The sequence below is a fragment of the Falco naumanni genome, chromosome 1 (genome assembly GCF_017639655.2).
Source record: "Falco naumanni isolate bFalNau1 chromosome 1, bFalNau1.pat, whole genome shotgun sequence".
Taxonomy (NCBI): Eukaryota; Metazoa; Chordata; class Aves; order Falconiformes; family Falconidae; genus Falco; species Falco naumanni.
Genome location: NC_054054.1, coordinates 103,770,493 through 103,786,541, shown reverse-complemented (window position 1 = coordinate 103,786,541; position 16,049 = coordinate 103,770,493). Strand labels below are relative to the sequence as shown.

The 16,049-nt window shown below is 43.2% G+C and overlaps 1 protein-coding gene across 8 annotated transcripts in view; it reads left to right on the top strand.

Annotated features, from left to right (window-relative positions):
- The window catches only part of CLIP2 (CAP-Gly domain containing linker protein 2), a 104,537-nt gene that overhangs the window by 5,601 nt on the left and 82,887 nt on the right, over nucleotides 1-16,049 (top strand). For 6 of the 8 annotated variants that reach the window (XR_005830722.1, XR_005830720.1, XM_040613570.1 and 3 more), the window contains one exon: nucleotides 15,171-15,304. The gene's annotated coding sequence lies outside the window, so the exon portion shown is untranslated. Of the gene's footprint in view, nucleotides 1-13,118; nucleotides 15,305-15,575; nucleotides 15,694-16,049 lie in introns of those variants that run through there. The other 2 variants (XM_040613553.1, XM_040613538.1) reach the window with 2 other exon arrangements.

Genomic DNA, 16,049 nt, shown 5'->3' with positions numbered 1-16,049 from the left:
TCTGTTTTATGGGGTTAAAGTCCAGCACAGCCTAGGTACTGCGCTAGCTGGCACTGTACAGTCAGAGTTGGCTGCAGTCCAGCATGGTGCTGGTCAGCCCTAGAGCTCCAGGCAGCATCTTTCAAATGAGATGTGACAGGACACTCCTGTGGAGGAAAATCTTTGGATATTAGCCCTGCAATCCAGGCTCCATTCCACCTGGTCTAAATAAACTCCCTAAATTTAGGGCTGCCTCCCTAAATTTCCCTTGCCTTAATTAGGTTCCATATATCCTCCTATTAAAGACATTTGCTGTTCATTGTTTCCAGTGCTACATTAGTGAAGTTATCACAGAAGTCTGAGGAATGGGGGGTGAGGAGAGAAAAAGTTTCTCTTTCCTGCATTAGTCATCTGGCTTTGCCCCTTCCAAGTCAACAAATCCTATGAGAGCATGTCTTACCGAGTGAGACTCATCTGCAGGTTTGAACGCAGATGATCAGGTTGGTGTATGTCCTGGTGTTTAGTGACTTCCTTGAAAACACCTGATTTCCCTGCAGTTGGGTTGCTCTTTTTCTACTGACTCATTGTAAGGTCATGGTCCTGTTAAAACGCAAACTCAACAGGAAAGGGTAGTAAGTTCCAGTGTTGAGAGAGCTCCATTGAAGCAGCAGAGTAATCTGTCACTTCATTGATACTGCATTTAAGTGCTATGTAAGAGCAGGACATTGTAAACAAAATGAGGCAGTTTACCTATCTTGTCTAGTTTCCAGTAAATCTTTATTTAATGGTGTGTCAAAGTAACACAGTTAATCTAATCAAGTAAAGTTAAACATTAGTGTATATATCCCTTCTTTTGTAACTTTTTTTACCTGCACTTTCTCAAAGCAGCTTTAACTGTAGCAGGAAGGAAAAAGCCTTCTATCAGTCTTCTTTGTTACATGCATCCAAAGCACCTTAGACCACTTTGGTGTCATAGAAGCTGTGCTTAATCAGCTTCCTTGGTTGGTTGTATAGCTTTCACAGGATAAAGTGTTTCTGTCAAAATTGGCTTGGAGTAGTCTGAAACCACATCTTACATAGAGATTGCTTAGTACTTTTTTTATTTGGTAAATTGATAGGCTGTCTTTAGGATATATCCAGATACTTAAAGATATGCTTATACATCACAGGTTTGGTGTCAGATTTTGCAAAATGATTTTGGGCTCCCCCTGGATAAGTTTAAGACCACTATAATTGTTAACACTTTCACAGAGGCCAGACAGATGCGATGCTACAGTACACCTGGTATAAACATTTGTGATGTGAGGATTTTGCTCACCTTTTATTTAAATGTTTATTTTCTTAATAGCTTGATTTTTAGTAGCGCTTTTAAAGAGCTTTGAATTTAAAAAGCCTGTTCAAATTGGCCTCTAGTTAGAGTGCTTAAACTATTTGTCTGTTCTGAGAGTTTTTAAAGTAGATTTTGGGTTTTTTTTGTAATGTCTGTTGTAGGTATTTGGGGCTAAGTTTTGTTGAGGGGGAAGTTGGGTGCATATATTGCTTAGTAACTAAAGAGCAAAGAAGTATCCTAGTTCTGAAGGATGAGGTTTCCGATACCAACCAGAATTTGCTTGTCTGAATTTCAGTTTCCAGTGGGCTTTGTTGTTTGCATGCTAAAGGCAGCTGGGTGCATTTGAGTGGGATTTTAAAAATAAACTAATTAATGAGAAATAAGTGTAGTCCCAGTCCTGTGGCAGTGCAGGTGAAAACTCCCATGGACTTGAGTAAACCCAGGATTTAATTTAGGGGTGGTTTTCAGTGGGTTTTATTGTTTAAAAATTTATTCTGCAACAGTAATCTTAGGTGATGCTTGTACTGATAGAGGATTATTTCTTCCTCCCCTTACTCCCCCATACCATAAAGAGCACCTTAAATATTGATATTTTTTTTTATCTAATCCCACCACATGGCATTATTAATCCATATATTTTACTACCACCCAGGAAAGCTTTGCATATAAAACATTGACATTATTAAATGAATGTTGGCTGCTGCATCCCAGGGCGCATTTTGCTGCCTCTCCTGATGTGTGTGTGGGTTTACTGTCTTGGGTTTTTTCCTTCCTTTCATTCTGACTGCCCTGCTATAACTTGTTTCTCATTTGCCCAGCCCAGCAGGGGACATATTCTGAGGGCTAACGTTCATTAGACGGTAATTAAAACAGTGAAGGATGAATGTTAATGTAAAATGCTACATTTTTTCTGTAATTTTCAAGAGATGAATTTTCCCCTGTACATGCCCTCCTTTAGGAAGTCTGTCAGAAAGTAATAGGTAGCTTCTTTCTTTCCCTGCAGATTCCAGAAATCTGCAAGGAGGAGTTCAGACTTCTCAGACAGGTCTTGTTACTGTGTCCTGTGCAAAATAATTACGAGTTCAGAAACAGTCAACCTGATGGTAAAGTTTATGAAATCGGGAGCAGCTAGTGCTGTGTGTTAAGTTTGAGCTGTGAGGGGGCCGACGGTTGCTCCTCTGCACACAGTTTGAGCATACAGGACACTTCTGTGTCTCCAGTTAGTGGTCAACAAATGACATCTGCAGCTTCACATCTGTCTTCTCAGGAAAGTGAAGGACAGCAGAAGATCATTTTCTGATATTAAGGGTGGTCTTTGTTACTGGGGGCACAAGGAAATGGAAGAAGCTGTCTAGCTATGTGGGAAGAGAAGATCTCTTTTCCCAGGAAGGTGCTTATTCTGAGCTCAGATGTGCTCCTATCCTGAAGCCACGTACAAAACAGCCTTTAGGGTGGTGTAGTTTTAGGGTGTGAGAAGAGTGGGGCAAAGCGGGAAGAGAGCTTACCTGGAGAACTCAAAGCAGCAGTTTAGGTACATGGCTGGGGTAAACATCAGCCTCTCCAAACCTTGGAAGGATCCCATCCTGGTATGCATCCACGCTGGCTGTGCAGCATGCATTCCCCCTGCAACGCAGTGACCCCCTGTGGGACCCTCACTGCAGGACACCAGCTGAGTTCCCTGCTGCACTGGGTCACCCTCACAGCACATTCAGGGTGCAGTTTGCCCCTTGTGATCCTCCATCACAGGAAGGCTGGTAGGAAGGGAGCTTTCAGGCTTCCATTCTCCACCCCTGCCTCTCCTTCTTGATGTCCTGGATACTTGCCAGCTTGTGACTGAGTGCCCCCAAGAAATATTTACTTCCTGTTTTTTTGCTTAGACCTCCAGAGGCCTCATTTTTCATGAATAAAATATGAGCTGTTCTCCTAGAGCCATGAAGGGAGGAAACCACTGCCAGCTGATGTGGCCACTGCTTTTTATTGCTGTGGTTGCTGGTGCCTCCGCCCTTGCAGGCACAGAGACCAGAAAAGAGAGGAAACAGCTCCAGGGTTTTGTTTAGTGACTGTTCCCAGTGTGAATTGTGCTGTCTGGAGTCAATACTGAGGAACAGCTTGCTTTGTAATACCCTCTTTCAAGAAGTTTGTACCTGAGGAACTTAAATGTTTCTGTTAGAACTGAAATGATCAATGATTTCTCTTTTGCTCAGAGTGCATGACTGGCTAATGTTTGGTTTTCATTATGTTGTAACCAGTGGATATTTCTCTGGTGTTCCCCCCTGCCTTTTTAAAAATTTGTCCAGATGAATGTAGAGTTGTACAATCACTTGTCTTATCTGAATTGTATTTTGATTTTTCCATCTGCTTCCACAGTTTATCTAGATTGTGTTGCATTAGCTTCATTTTATGCTTCTCTTGCAGCTCCTCTTGTCTTGGCATATTGTTCAGATTTAATAGACATGATATGCAAATAACAATATTAAGTAATAGCATTTACCCTCATGGTGACTGTACTTGTGCTCCCATGCTTTGAAGACAGAAATTAATGGGTGAGGTGAAGGGGTATCAAATGCCACTTTCTTACCCATATGAGTAAACAGCAATGTGTTCTCTTGCCCACAGAGGTATTATTATGTTCTTCCTGGGCTTTTGGAGCTATTATCTCCCTAAACATCATTTGTCCTGGAGATTTCTAGGCTGCCAAGCCAACTTTTCTTACAGGTATTGCTTTTGACTGCTAGACTGGTAGCAGAGCTGAGAACAGAGACTGATTTCTACACCATTACTGCTTCCCTCTTTTGATCATTCTCTTAACATAGTTCCTGTATTCGGTACTCATACCAGCTGAGAGCAGGCCGATTTTCTAGATATAAGTATATTTTTATAATAGTTTCCAAGTTCACCCTGGGATTTAGCTTTTTGCATGTGTGCTTGCTAGTAATATTTTGGTAGAATCTTTAACTGAATGGCTAAAAACTATATTCATCCAAGCAGCACAGTTAATGGAAAAAAGATACTGTCAATATACAGGTAGCAAAACTGAAATGGGAAAGTTCAAAATGTCTTGCCTAAGAAGAGAGAGTTTTGGCTTAGAATGTGGCCTTTGTCCTCTATATTGAGTACAATTGACTTCTTCCTTTAATTACTTACACAGTTACATCTGTGCAGGTTTTATGCATGGTAATAAACATGTCTATATGCATGTATTTACATATTTGTACATGCAAGATATTTGCATATGACACTATATTGATTTACTTGGTTAAATACAAATTGACCAGTAGCTCAGAAAAAGGTCGTAGACATTGAAAAATAGTACTTTTAACCCGTAAACATAAAACATGGATTCCCCCACCCCTACAGTGATTATTTGGTGATTATTTGGTTATTTCACCCTGTTCTCTGGGTGCTAAAATGGAACAAATGCAGTTGTTCAAGTTGCTTATTCAGTATTTCAGTTGTCGTTAATGTAAGACACTGTTTATTGCTGCATTATATGAGGAGTCTGAATCGGGTAAGTTGCTTCCTGAGCAGATAGGGCCATATAAATTGAGCGTGCCGTAAGTCCTCTGTGACTGTACTGTTCTTCAGAGACAATTCTCTTTGTCTGATCAGTGAATTCCTAGTTAAAAACCTCCTGAAATGCATGCTGACATCAGGTGATAAAGTTGCTGAAAGGCCAGAAAATCTTACATACTGTCATTAGGGTGAATACGAGCTGGGCTTGAGCTGTTGGCTTGCTCTGCCTTCCAGGAGTTCCTCTCCTGTAGATAGATGATACAGTAATACAAATGCCACCTGCACTGAATTACTTCAGCTTACAAGATGTGGTGGAGGGAATAGAGAAAGACAGAGCTGCACATACAATCTTTGTTGTAAATGAATATATAGCAGCTATACAAACAGGTTTGATTGTACAGTTTATCAGTCAACTGCCTCATTGGGCTTAACTTTAGTGGATGTGAAGGTTTGACACCATACAACCAGAACAGAGCAAAATAGCCTTTAGGAACATCCCTTGTTTCAGTGCACTGTAGTACACACAACTGTCTTTAGTAAATCTCATCTCATAATGGAAATATTATTATTGCTTATTGAAAATAACCTCACGATAAAGCACTACACAATGTAGTGTGCATACACATGCACATCGGGCGAAAGTAGTGCAGATGAACCAGACACACCTCATCTGGCACATTGTAGGTTATAAATTCGTTTATTAGAACTGGAATTTTATGGCAATGAATGATTGGAAAGACATCTCAGCTGCCAGAAATAGCCTTTATTTCCCCAGTAGATCAGTTAGTGTAACCCTGAGCAAGGCAGTTGACTTCCTTGTGCAGCTGGAAAACAGGGTAAAAGGCAGGAATACAGTTAGAAAATCAAGTGCTGCAGTGAAGTGGATCTTCCTTGAAAAGAAATAAAGGGTTTAGAATATGAAAGCTTAGTACTGTCTGTAACGGCATCCCATTGCATCTGTGTTCTGCTGCCTCAAAACAGTATATTGCAGGGAAAGGCCTGATCCTGATAGAGGGCTGTGCACCTGCAACAGTGCACCACAGTACAACAGTGCACACTTGGTATGGAGTTGCCTTTCATGCTGTCTCTAATCAGTTAATTTCATGGGGATTGTTCCTACCTGAAAAGTTGAACCTGCACTTACGACTTTTGCTAAACTGGGGCCTCGGTTCCCTCTGAAAATTGGCAGACTGGGAGCATATGTTTCTCAGCACCAGGTGCTTGTACACGATTTCATTGCAACGGGTGACAAAAACATCTTTCTCATTGATATAATCATACAGCCTGCTGTAGGCCAGAGGGTTGTGGAGGTGGAAGGTGATTGCGAATAATCTGCCACTGCAGAGATAAGAGACTGGCTCCCAGTTTAGCTGGGTGGCAGCACGTCCTAGCTAAGCCTGTGGCTTTGGCAGCCTGCAGGCACAGTTCCTGTGGAAAAAAAAATGCCAAAATTGTTGTGGGACAGGTCTTGTTGGGAATGACACCTGCCCTCCTTCAAGTCTATACTGGTACAGAAGTATTTCACTCTTCTGTCTGCCTCTGTGATACAGGCTTATGGTATTTTTTAGGTGCTCCACACCTCTCAAAACAATACAGTCTCAAGGCAGCAATGATGGAATGAATCCAACAAGATTCTAGTTTGTATTCATCTGCTGCCCAGATTGACCTGCTTACATACTTCTAGATCTACCAGGTATACAAAATTATCTTTAAATATAGATATATGATTTTTTTACAATGTGGGGATAGGGAGAGTGAAACTGCCCTGCAAGTTCGAAGTGCTGTTTACAGAGGTTAACATCTAATATCCTCTTTATTTTCTACAGAAACAACTGCAGGGCAGAGCCAGGGCAATCTCCTTGGCTGTTCTTCCCCAGGAGAATATAATGTCAGCCCTGTGAAGGGAGATCTGCATAAGCTGAGGATTTTAAGTAGTGAAATTTCAGACTTCAACTCCTTGACTATTGGGACTTGAAGGTCACTGCAGTATGTCATTCTCAAGGCAATTTTCTCTGGAATTGCAATATGGTCATGGCTTTGTTTTATGACCTTGATGTCACGAAGTATTAATAATGTCTTAAAACAAGCCCACTTGCAAAAAACACGCGATAATGTTTGATCACTTGTTAGGTTTTTAGGTCAGTATTTATAATCTGCTTAAATATCATAGCCTTTGGTGTGATACGTAGGTGTGGATGCGAGTGGGTGGGTTTCTCTGTCATGCTTGCCTGTATACAGCAAGGAAATGAATTTTCAGTCTGTTGGGAGGGCAGCTGTTTCCATGACATTTTAAGCCCAGTTTGCAAATATCTTCATCTCTTTTCTTTAGCTATACATACGATTTGCATGCTACATGGGTGTGGCATGGATTAATTAATATTTGTATGTGTTTCTCACACAAAAAATACTATTAATTCCTTATTTCCTTTCTTCAGTAAATAGCTTAGATAGTAACCCGCTATTTCTGTTCTTTTGCCACAAGCATTCTTAGACGTATTACGAAGAATATAAAACAAAAGGTACAGGCAAATTACCTCCTGGAACAGATCAGAAACCTGTTCAAGTGAACATCCCCTCTGAGAATCTGAATCTTATCAGAGGCTCAAAGAAAGGGGAGGTAAACCTTATGTGTGATATCAAACGATTATAGAAACTGTTCAGAGAATTTTATTTTTCATCAAGAGTTAAGGGTTATCTCATACTTTTTTATTCTAATTAGAATTAATATAGCTACTGCTGCAACATGATTATCTTAATTTCCTTTAATATATTCTGGCATTGAGTTTCACAAGTTAATTTACCTTGATTGTATTTTTTCCACTTGTTAACTTTATGTTTGTTGGCACCCTCCTCAGATTGTTTCTTCTAAAGAAGGTAAAAGAACACAGAATTTACCTCCTTTCCTTTCTTTTATATCTTCACAGCTAAAAAACTGGCAATTTCCACCAGCCAAATCCAAGACACATATAGTGCATTTGCATTGTCTGAAGCTAGGGCTGCCATGCATGCTGGTGTTACCGAGCCCTGCCATTTGCAGAGAGGGACACACAGTGCAGTCTTGTCAGGAATATTGGGCATAATTACTGCATTCCCTGTTTCTAAATGTGACTCTTGTGTGTCTGCGTGCCTTTCATTATGAAGTGAAGTGTGTGCTTTATGGGTGCTGTGAGTACTGTCAGGTTAGTGGCTGTAGTGCACCCTGAGTAGCAGGGCTAGTTTTCAGTTCTCACAGGACTGAGAAAGACTGAACGTTTGCAGCATGCATTGAGCTTGTCTGTGAGTGTTTAAGACTGAGACAAATATTAGATTAGGCAGCATAAGCTATTTTAACGTGTATCTTCCACATTTAGTCTGGCCAAGTCAAAACACTTTACAGATCAGGTTGGTATCATTGTTCCTCTTTCATTGTTAGTGAAAATAGTTGTTGAGATGGAGGGAGTTTCCATTTTACACCAGCAGTAAAATCAGAAATTAGATTAGACTCCAACTGTCATGTGTCCCTATACAGTGCTCCATAGAAAGCAACACTGGCAGCATTCTTGCAGTGATTCTTCCTTATTGGAACATATAATACAAGTTATGTAGTGCAATTAATAAAACTAAATTTGCAGAAAGCTGAAGAAGTGTGTGCAAGTTTCTGTGTCTGGGTTATATCATGGCATTTGACAGACAAAATCCACATTATACAGGATTTTCTGTAATAAATATGAACGCCTGGCAAAGGATCATGCTTTTTCACCCTTTCTATACGCATTTTTGTGGGATTGGGATTTTGGGGAGTCATGACTGCCCTTTCTGCCTGGCAATCACTGCAGCAATATCCACTCGGTGAGTGAAATCGTTTGGGGCATCTTGCTACTCTACTGTCACAAGACCTATTATTTCTGCGTAAAGAAATAACCTACTTTTTATGAAGACATTCTTTAAGCCTTTTAATGTCATACTGAAAAAAAGACAGCTGGGATCAGTGGATGGTTGAATGGGTTGATACTATGGTGGGAAAACTGAAATTCTAACACGTGGTAGATAGTTCCTCTGTACCAGAATAGCATGCTTTTGTTGCAAATGGACATTTCTGTGGAAATGGAACAGAACACAGTTTAATTACCATCCAGTGCTCTCCCAGAGACAGGAGAGCAGCCCATTCCCCTGCATCAATGCTGAAAAAGATGTGCTGTGGGTTTTGAGCTATGTATTTATGCTATGCTCTTTACTGTGGTATTTAAGTTAGGTCAGTCAGAGTCTTTGGTTGAAACCTCTCCTTAATTAAAAACATACATATGTTTGAAGGAAGTAGAGGGCAGCTAGTTGTACTGTTGATGGCCTCCTACTTTCTTCATATTCCTTCTGCCTTACACAAGAAAACTGCTAATATTCCACACCCCGGTATGAAGCCAGCATGGCTCTAGCAGAGCTCATTAACGTAGGCTTACATCTCACCCAGTATGCAAAGCTGGCTAGGAATAACTAGCTTATCGCTTTCTTTAATGACTGGAAATTAGTGGACTGGAGGTGATCCTGCATGGGACTGATAGTCATGTAACCATGACTATCATGTAAGCATGTAAACATGCTTCAGTTTTCTCATCTGTAAATTGTTATAAAGATTGTTCCTTGTGTGCTTTGGGATCATCTGGAAAAGTGTGCCCTATGTTAAATTACAGTGTTCGTGCCTTCTTGGCGATACCCTTGCTTTTCTGGAGAATTAAAGGCTAAGAAATCAAAGTGGCAGGACTGGATATTTCGGTGGTCAGTACCCACAGTCAGGGCTGCTGTCCAAACCTTTTCCATGCATTGCCTGCTGAAGACATTTTAAAAATCTGGCTTTTTTCTAAGTGTTAAAAGTAGAGCTAGTTTTCCTCCCCTTCCCCAATAAACACAGCTTTGGTTGTAGGTACTAAAATCTTTTTTCAAGTTCTAAGCACAAATAGGAAGCTTTTTCATCCTGGCTCCCATCCCTCATCTTTGATCTTCTAACACACTCCAGTTCATGCAAAGGAAATGGGACTCTTGTCTCTCCCAGGCACTGCACATTCTGTAGCTCTGGTAGAAAACATCTGGTACTTCTCTTTGGTCTGAAATAGTATTTGTGTCGGGGCCCAAACAACAGGGAAATAGACAGCTCTTTTTTCATAACGTACGGGCTGGCTCCAATTTGTTACAGACTTTATTTGAGAGGTCAGAAAAAACAATAAATCTTCACACCCCTGGCAACAGTGAGAAAGGTCTCGTGGCACGTACTTGGAGCTGAAGCAGAACTCTGACTCTCTGACTTGAATGTGTATAAAAAGAAATGCATGAACTGAGTGAAGTACAACACGATAATGCCCAGAGTCTGGCCACCTAGGTTCTGCCCCAAGCTGTGCTGCTGCGTTAGATGGGCCTTGGGAAGATAAACTAACCCAATTTCAGTTCCTGAGTCTACAAAACCTAGGTGATGTTTGCTTACCTTTGGGGGCAGTAGGCATAAAAGTCCCTTTATTGGTGCAGGCCTGGTTAAGTGCAACTGTCAATTGTCCCGATCTTTAAAAAAAGGACTAAGCAAAGGACAGTTTGATATTTAGTCTCAGTTCAGACAAGCAACAGGCTTTAGGGCAATAACAAAGAAAACTAGAATAAATATGGGGTACTGTGCTGGGATGGGAGGGCTGCTCAGAATGGCTTATCTACTTAACCTCTATTTTTTTGCTGTGTTGTTCCCCCCCCCCATGAAAAGAAGTTATATTCATTAGTGCCAGATCTCCCTTCAGTCTCTCCATGCTCTCTCTGATCCTCCTGTATTACTTTCTTTTGGTCACGCTTAGTTATAGATGTTTGACACCGAAATGTAGATGTTGACCAACATACTTCTGTTTCAGCGGTATGATCACAGATATGTTATTATTTTCTCTCCATGACTGACTCACTTCATCTGTAAAGAGGAGCTTTATCTTCAGATGAACTTTTTAAAAAAAGAGCTATTCCAAGTTCTCCACTGCCATTGTGATCTTGTATAGGTTGTTTGGAAAAACATGGTATCAGAGGACAGAATTTCAAAAGGCCTGTACTTCATGGATGCTAAATTTCTATAAAAAACCACTTGCCTTTGGGCTGGATAGGCAACAGTTTTTGTGATGAAAATTACACTGTTTCTTTGGTCATGCAGTGTGGTCCATTTTATTGTTTTGCATTTGTATGAAGTGCTGTCCCACATTCCTCAGAGTCCTTGCTACTGCAGCAAGGTAGTTTACTTTAAAAATGTAGAACAACAGGAACCAGGCTGTGCTAATGATTAAATTATACCAATGGTTGAAGTTTAAGTAACAGTTAATGCACTAATTTTGGTATAGGAAATACACTAAAAAAGCAGTAAGAGCTCCTCTTGATTTTCATAATTAATGAGACCTGCCATGATCCTTCAACCTATTTCCACCCACACTTTCTTTTATGTTAACTAGTGTGTAGGAACGCACAGCAGTCAGCCTAGCAGAAAGCCTTCTTTCAGAGCACTTTCCGTCACACTGTACAAGCCACGTGCGCTCCCCTGAAGGGTCCTGGAGCCAGATCTTGCCTGTGTTGAATCCTGGCCAAGTCTCATTTTTTCCAGTGAAACAGAACAAAGTCAGGCCTTCGGACAAGAACGTACCTAACATGCATGTCTGATCTACATGCACCCAAATAAGCATCATCAATGCTGGGCATTTCTGGAAGGAAGATGAGTGGAATTCGTGTCACTTAATTTTAAACATCTCATTTGGCCTATTTCTTGACCACCCCTGTAATTCATGGATGGAAGAGAGCATTGTTAGAGAGCAATTAATCCATTTTAGATGTCTGCAATATGATGAGGGGAATTGTGCCTCGGTGCCTGTTTCTCTGCACTCATTCAGGAAGTCTAGACAGTTGGCTCAGGTATAGATGTCTGAAGATAGATGAGAGGTTTCTTTCACCTGAGGAGATACAACAGAATCTGCTGGATATTAGAGGCTTTGTAGTGGTGCTCGGTTGGATAACAAATGCCTGAAAACATGGTGCCACTTGGCTGAACTGTTGCAACTGTGTAAGATCTTAACAATTTAAAAGCTGTTTACAAGAAGTTTCTGAACTTTAGGCTTGGCCTAGAATGGGTAAGGCCTAAAGCAGTCACTGATCCTCAAGATAAGAAGTTCTTTCAGCAGCTCTGTAATCGAGGGAAAAAACCAGCTCTTCTTTAAATCACTGCTTTAATCTTGTTTCTCCCACGAATGCTGGAATTTTGTGCTCTGCCGCCAAATGCAGCAGGCTATTTATAGTGTCAGCTTGAATGAATAGTAAGATGGTGGAAATCACATAACTGAAAGTTGACAGTAATGAAGTTGCACAGTATTTTCAAATATAGTTGTTTCTGCCACCACTCAGTTTCAAGAGTACATTGGCAGGGCAAAAGGGATACTTGGCAGGGATTTCTAGGCATGTGGTAGGGAAAAGAGTGAAAGGACTCAGCTCTGAAGTTTTTGTTGACTTCTGGGGTCCTGATGTCATCACTTCATATCGCCTATATATACTCTCTATAGCCTTTAAAAAGTAGCTGCCTTTGGGGAACAAGTGCAGGACCAGGGCTTTAGGAAGTGTAACCTACTGCTATGTGACAAATCAAGTGCCTCATCATCTCTTTGCAGAGAGCTCCTTTATCTCCTGCTGCTGGGTAATAAAATGGAAAGGTACTTGAACGGTTTGGCCATTTCTTATCTACTGTCTTTATTCATACAATGTATATAACAGCAAAACATAAAGTGTTCGCTCTTTTTGTTTCCCTAGATGCATGCATGAGTATTGGTTTTTACATTACTCTGTGTAGTGTTTCAGTTTGTCAGGATAATTTAAAAGAAAACAGCTGTGAAGCTTTTTAGTGATCCTAACAGCTAATGCAAATACCAAATCAGAATAATGGATCAGTCAAGTGGAGACAGTTTTGACTATCAGTGAGAAGCCACTTCTCAAAACAAGATATATATCATATCACATAAAATAGGAGGGTAGTAGAGAAGCAAGAGGTTTATCAGGCAAATGTGATAGCCCAGAAATGTCAGAGATTGCATACCAGCTTTCTACATATAATGATTTAATTGAAAGTCATGGCTCTGCTCACCTGTGTAAAATTAACAAGACCTCCTATGTTCATAGGCTGAAACTGGAGTGTTTCCTGTGCTTCTCTGTGTCTGGGATCATCAGTGCAAGGCTGTTTGTCTGCACGCAGCCCCTGTGAATAAATAAATGGTTATTGGGAAATAGTAATGCCACTCTGCACAATGATGGGTTTTTAACATTTATTTTCATCCTGAGGCTTTGTCTGTGAAAGGCAGGTACAACAGAAGCTGAGGGATAGCTTTGTGGGAGAGCACTTGATTGCAAAGACACAAATTCAAGTCTACCCAGTACTTCAGCCACATTCCTGTGAGAGCTCTGGCCACAGATGATCTTTCCTTCTTTCCCTGGAAATTCCCCTGAGAAAGTTTAGTCAGAAGCAGATTTGTCAAAATAATTCAAGGAAATTACTTAAGAGCTGTGAAATTTTTCTAGCTTCATCTTACTGAAGCCAGTGGGCTCAATTCTCCTTTTGCTTGTGCATCAGCATTGCAGATTGCACGGGCGTGAGGGGAAACCTGACTTGGGGGGTGTGTGTGTGTGTGTGTGTCTCTGCCTCCTCTTCAGGGAGTGTGCAGTGCCTGGCACAACGGCCTCAGATCGCAGCATGCCTTCAGTCACTACTAGAACATAAAATAGAATAGTCATTACGATATATTCCTATTTGCACACAGAGCCCTTGGGACAAATGAGTTCTAAAGAAGAAAACAAAAGCGCTTGTAAAATTCAAGACTTCTGTTGCTGAAATGGAGAAGCAATGAGAAATGCGCTAGTTTGCAGCATAGCGTGGCAGTCCTGGGCCCCTGTCCTGCTGTAATTCAGGACTGAAGATGGGAAATGGCATCGAGCCACTGCGCGTACCACAGACTATTGGCAGGCAAAATACAACCCCAGACTTGCTGACCTTCTTTGTCATAACGCAGACGTAGGGCTGTAAATTAAATGTTTAAATGGAACTTTAGTAAAAGAACAAATTAGCATATATAAGATACAGCATAAAATTGTGCAATTGATCAAAAATGAGAAGGCTTAACTTCTGAGCAATACCTGATTTGAAATCCTACCCTGAAGCATCTGAAAACATTAAAGAGCATTCCTTTTTTTTTTTTTTTTCTTTCCCCAAAACTGCATTAAATTTACACTCCTCCTTCTTATGAAATGTATGGCTGCATGTAACACTTCTCGTTAATTTCTCTGGAACTCACAAAGGGAGGTCACACCATCATCACTCCATCACCATTTTGAGAAGGAAAGAAACTGGGACCTAAGGATATGAACTGGTAGAGCTGGCACACCAGGAGTGAAGCTGCACAGGGAAGCGAGATGTCCCATCAGAGTCCAAGCCTGATTCAACAGGCACCTTCTTGTCTAGCCCTTTCTCTGGTGACATACTGTCTCCCTAGGCAACTACAGATTAGAGAGGAGACAAAAAAATCTTGTATCCAGAACTGCAAAGCAGTGACTTGAGCTTGGATGTAGGGAAAATGTCAGGGAAAGACAGTGAACTAACAGTTGAAGCAGAGGCGTTGGAGTCAGGTGCTTCAGGTTCTATTTTTGACTTGGACCAGCCATTTCACTTTGCTTTGGCTTCCCTTTTGCAAGATGGAAAATGGGGATGCCTGTGGCTGCTTCGTGGGACTGGATTGCCTTGCTGAGGCCAGGGCTGGCAAATCTCATATTCTGGATGATGCTCGGTTGACCTCAGCTTTGGTTCTTCTCTGCTTTCTTGCCTACATCTCCTTCACTTGCGTCTCTGCTGTGCTTTCCTGGGCCCACGCAGAGGGTACAGAGCAGGGTCAGAGCCGCAAGTGTTGGGGCTGTTGCCAGGTGGGACCCTTTTCTGTTTGTGCCTGAGCCGGGCCCTTCCACCACCGTGTCTGATGTGCAGGATCTCACCCGCTGCCCCTTGGGTGACGTGGGGTGTCTGCAGTGCTAGTGAGGTATGGTGAATAGAGTCACAACCATTTTTCCACTCCTGTCTGAATTTCAATTTGCATCAAAAAGATGCAATTTCAGGGCAGAGGCACTAGGTAGGACCCTGCACTGTTACATCTCTAATGTCAGCTCAGGTACGGCTCCGGGAGTTACATGCAGAGAGGTGGTGAGGGACAAGTGGTGATTATCCACTCAGCCCACCCCTCCTGGCTTTGAATGAATGAGTTTTCAAGGCTGCAGGTGTTTTCTCTTTGCTGCACTCCCCGGAAAACCCCCGGTAATTGGGGCGCTCTCCTTTTTTTTTGCCCAGGAAGCACCGTCAACTCCTCCTGTCCTTCTGTATCAATCGAATTCGCTACCACGTAAATTCAGACGTGCTTAGAGAGCTCCTGCGTTCCACAGCCGCGAGGAAGGGAGGAGACCGCATCAGCGTCGAGCAAAAAGGTGAACTTAACGATTATTTCTTTTCTTAAGAGACGAGCGGGTAGGGTTGCGGGCAGCCAGGAGGAGCCTGGTCGCTGCTTTGCCACCCTCCCACCCCGTTTCCGGTGGTGCCGGGGCCCGGCAACCAGGAAGATCTCAGCGCGGGGCGGCCCCGGACCGGCCCCTTTGTTCGCGCGGGCCGCAGGGCCCGGCCGTGCCGCGCAGCGCCCGCAGGCGGTGGCTGGGAGGTGGGCGGGGCCCGGCATCCGCCTCCGCCAATCAGGGCCGCCGGCGCGGCCCGCAGGGAGGGGCAGGGCGGCCGCCTGCCAGGGCTGCAGCCTGCGGCGCACCCAGCCCGGCACCCAGCCCGGCACCCAGCCCCCGCCCCGCTCCCGGCCGGCTGCCGCAGGGTAAGGGGGACGGCGGGGAGGGCCCGGGGGCAGCGGCTCTGCGAGTCCGCGCCGGCCACGATGGAAGGGATGAATGGAGGTGGTGCCCGGCGTAGCGGGGTCCGTGGCTCTGGCTCCGCCGCTCGGGCGCCTTGCGGGAGGCTTGGCCGCGGCAGAGCATTGTCCTCGGCCCGGGGAGGGAAGCCACCGGCCTCATCCCGGGGGAGGGGGGGGTGCTGCAGCCAGGCCGGTCCCCTCCCCTTGCCGGCTGGCGGGTGGGAGCGTGCGGCGGGGGCTCCGCTCCGCTGCTGCCCGGCAGCGCGCACCCACCTGCGGGCACACGCCGGGCTCCTGCCCCGGCCGGCCCCGCCGCCGCC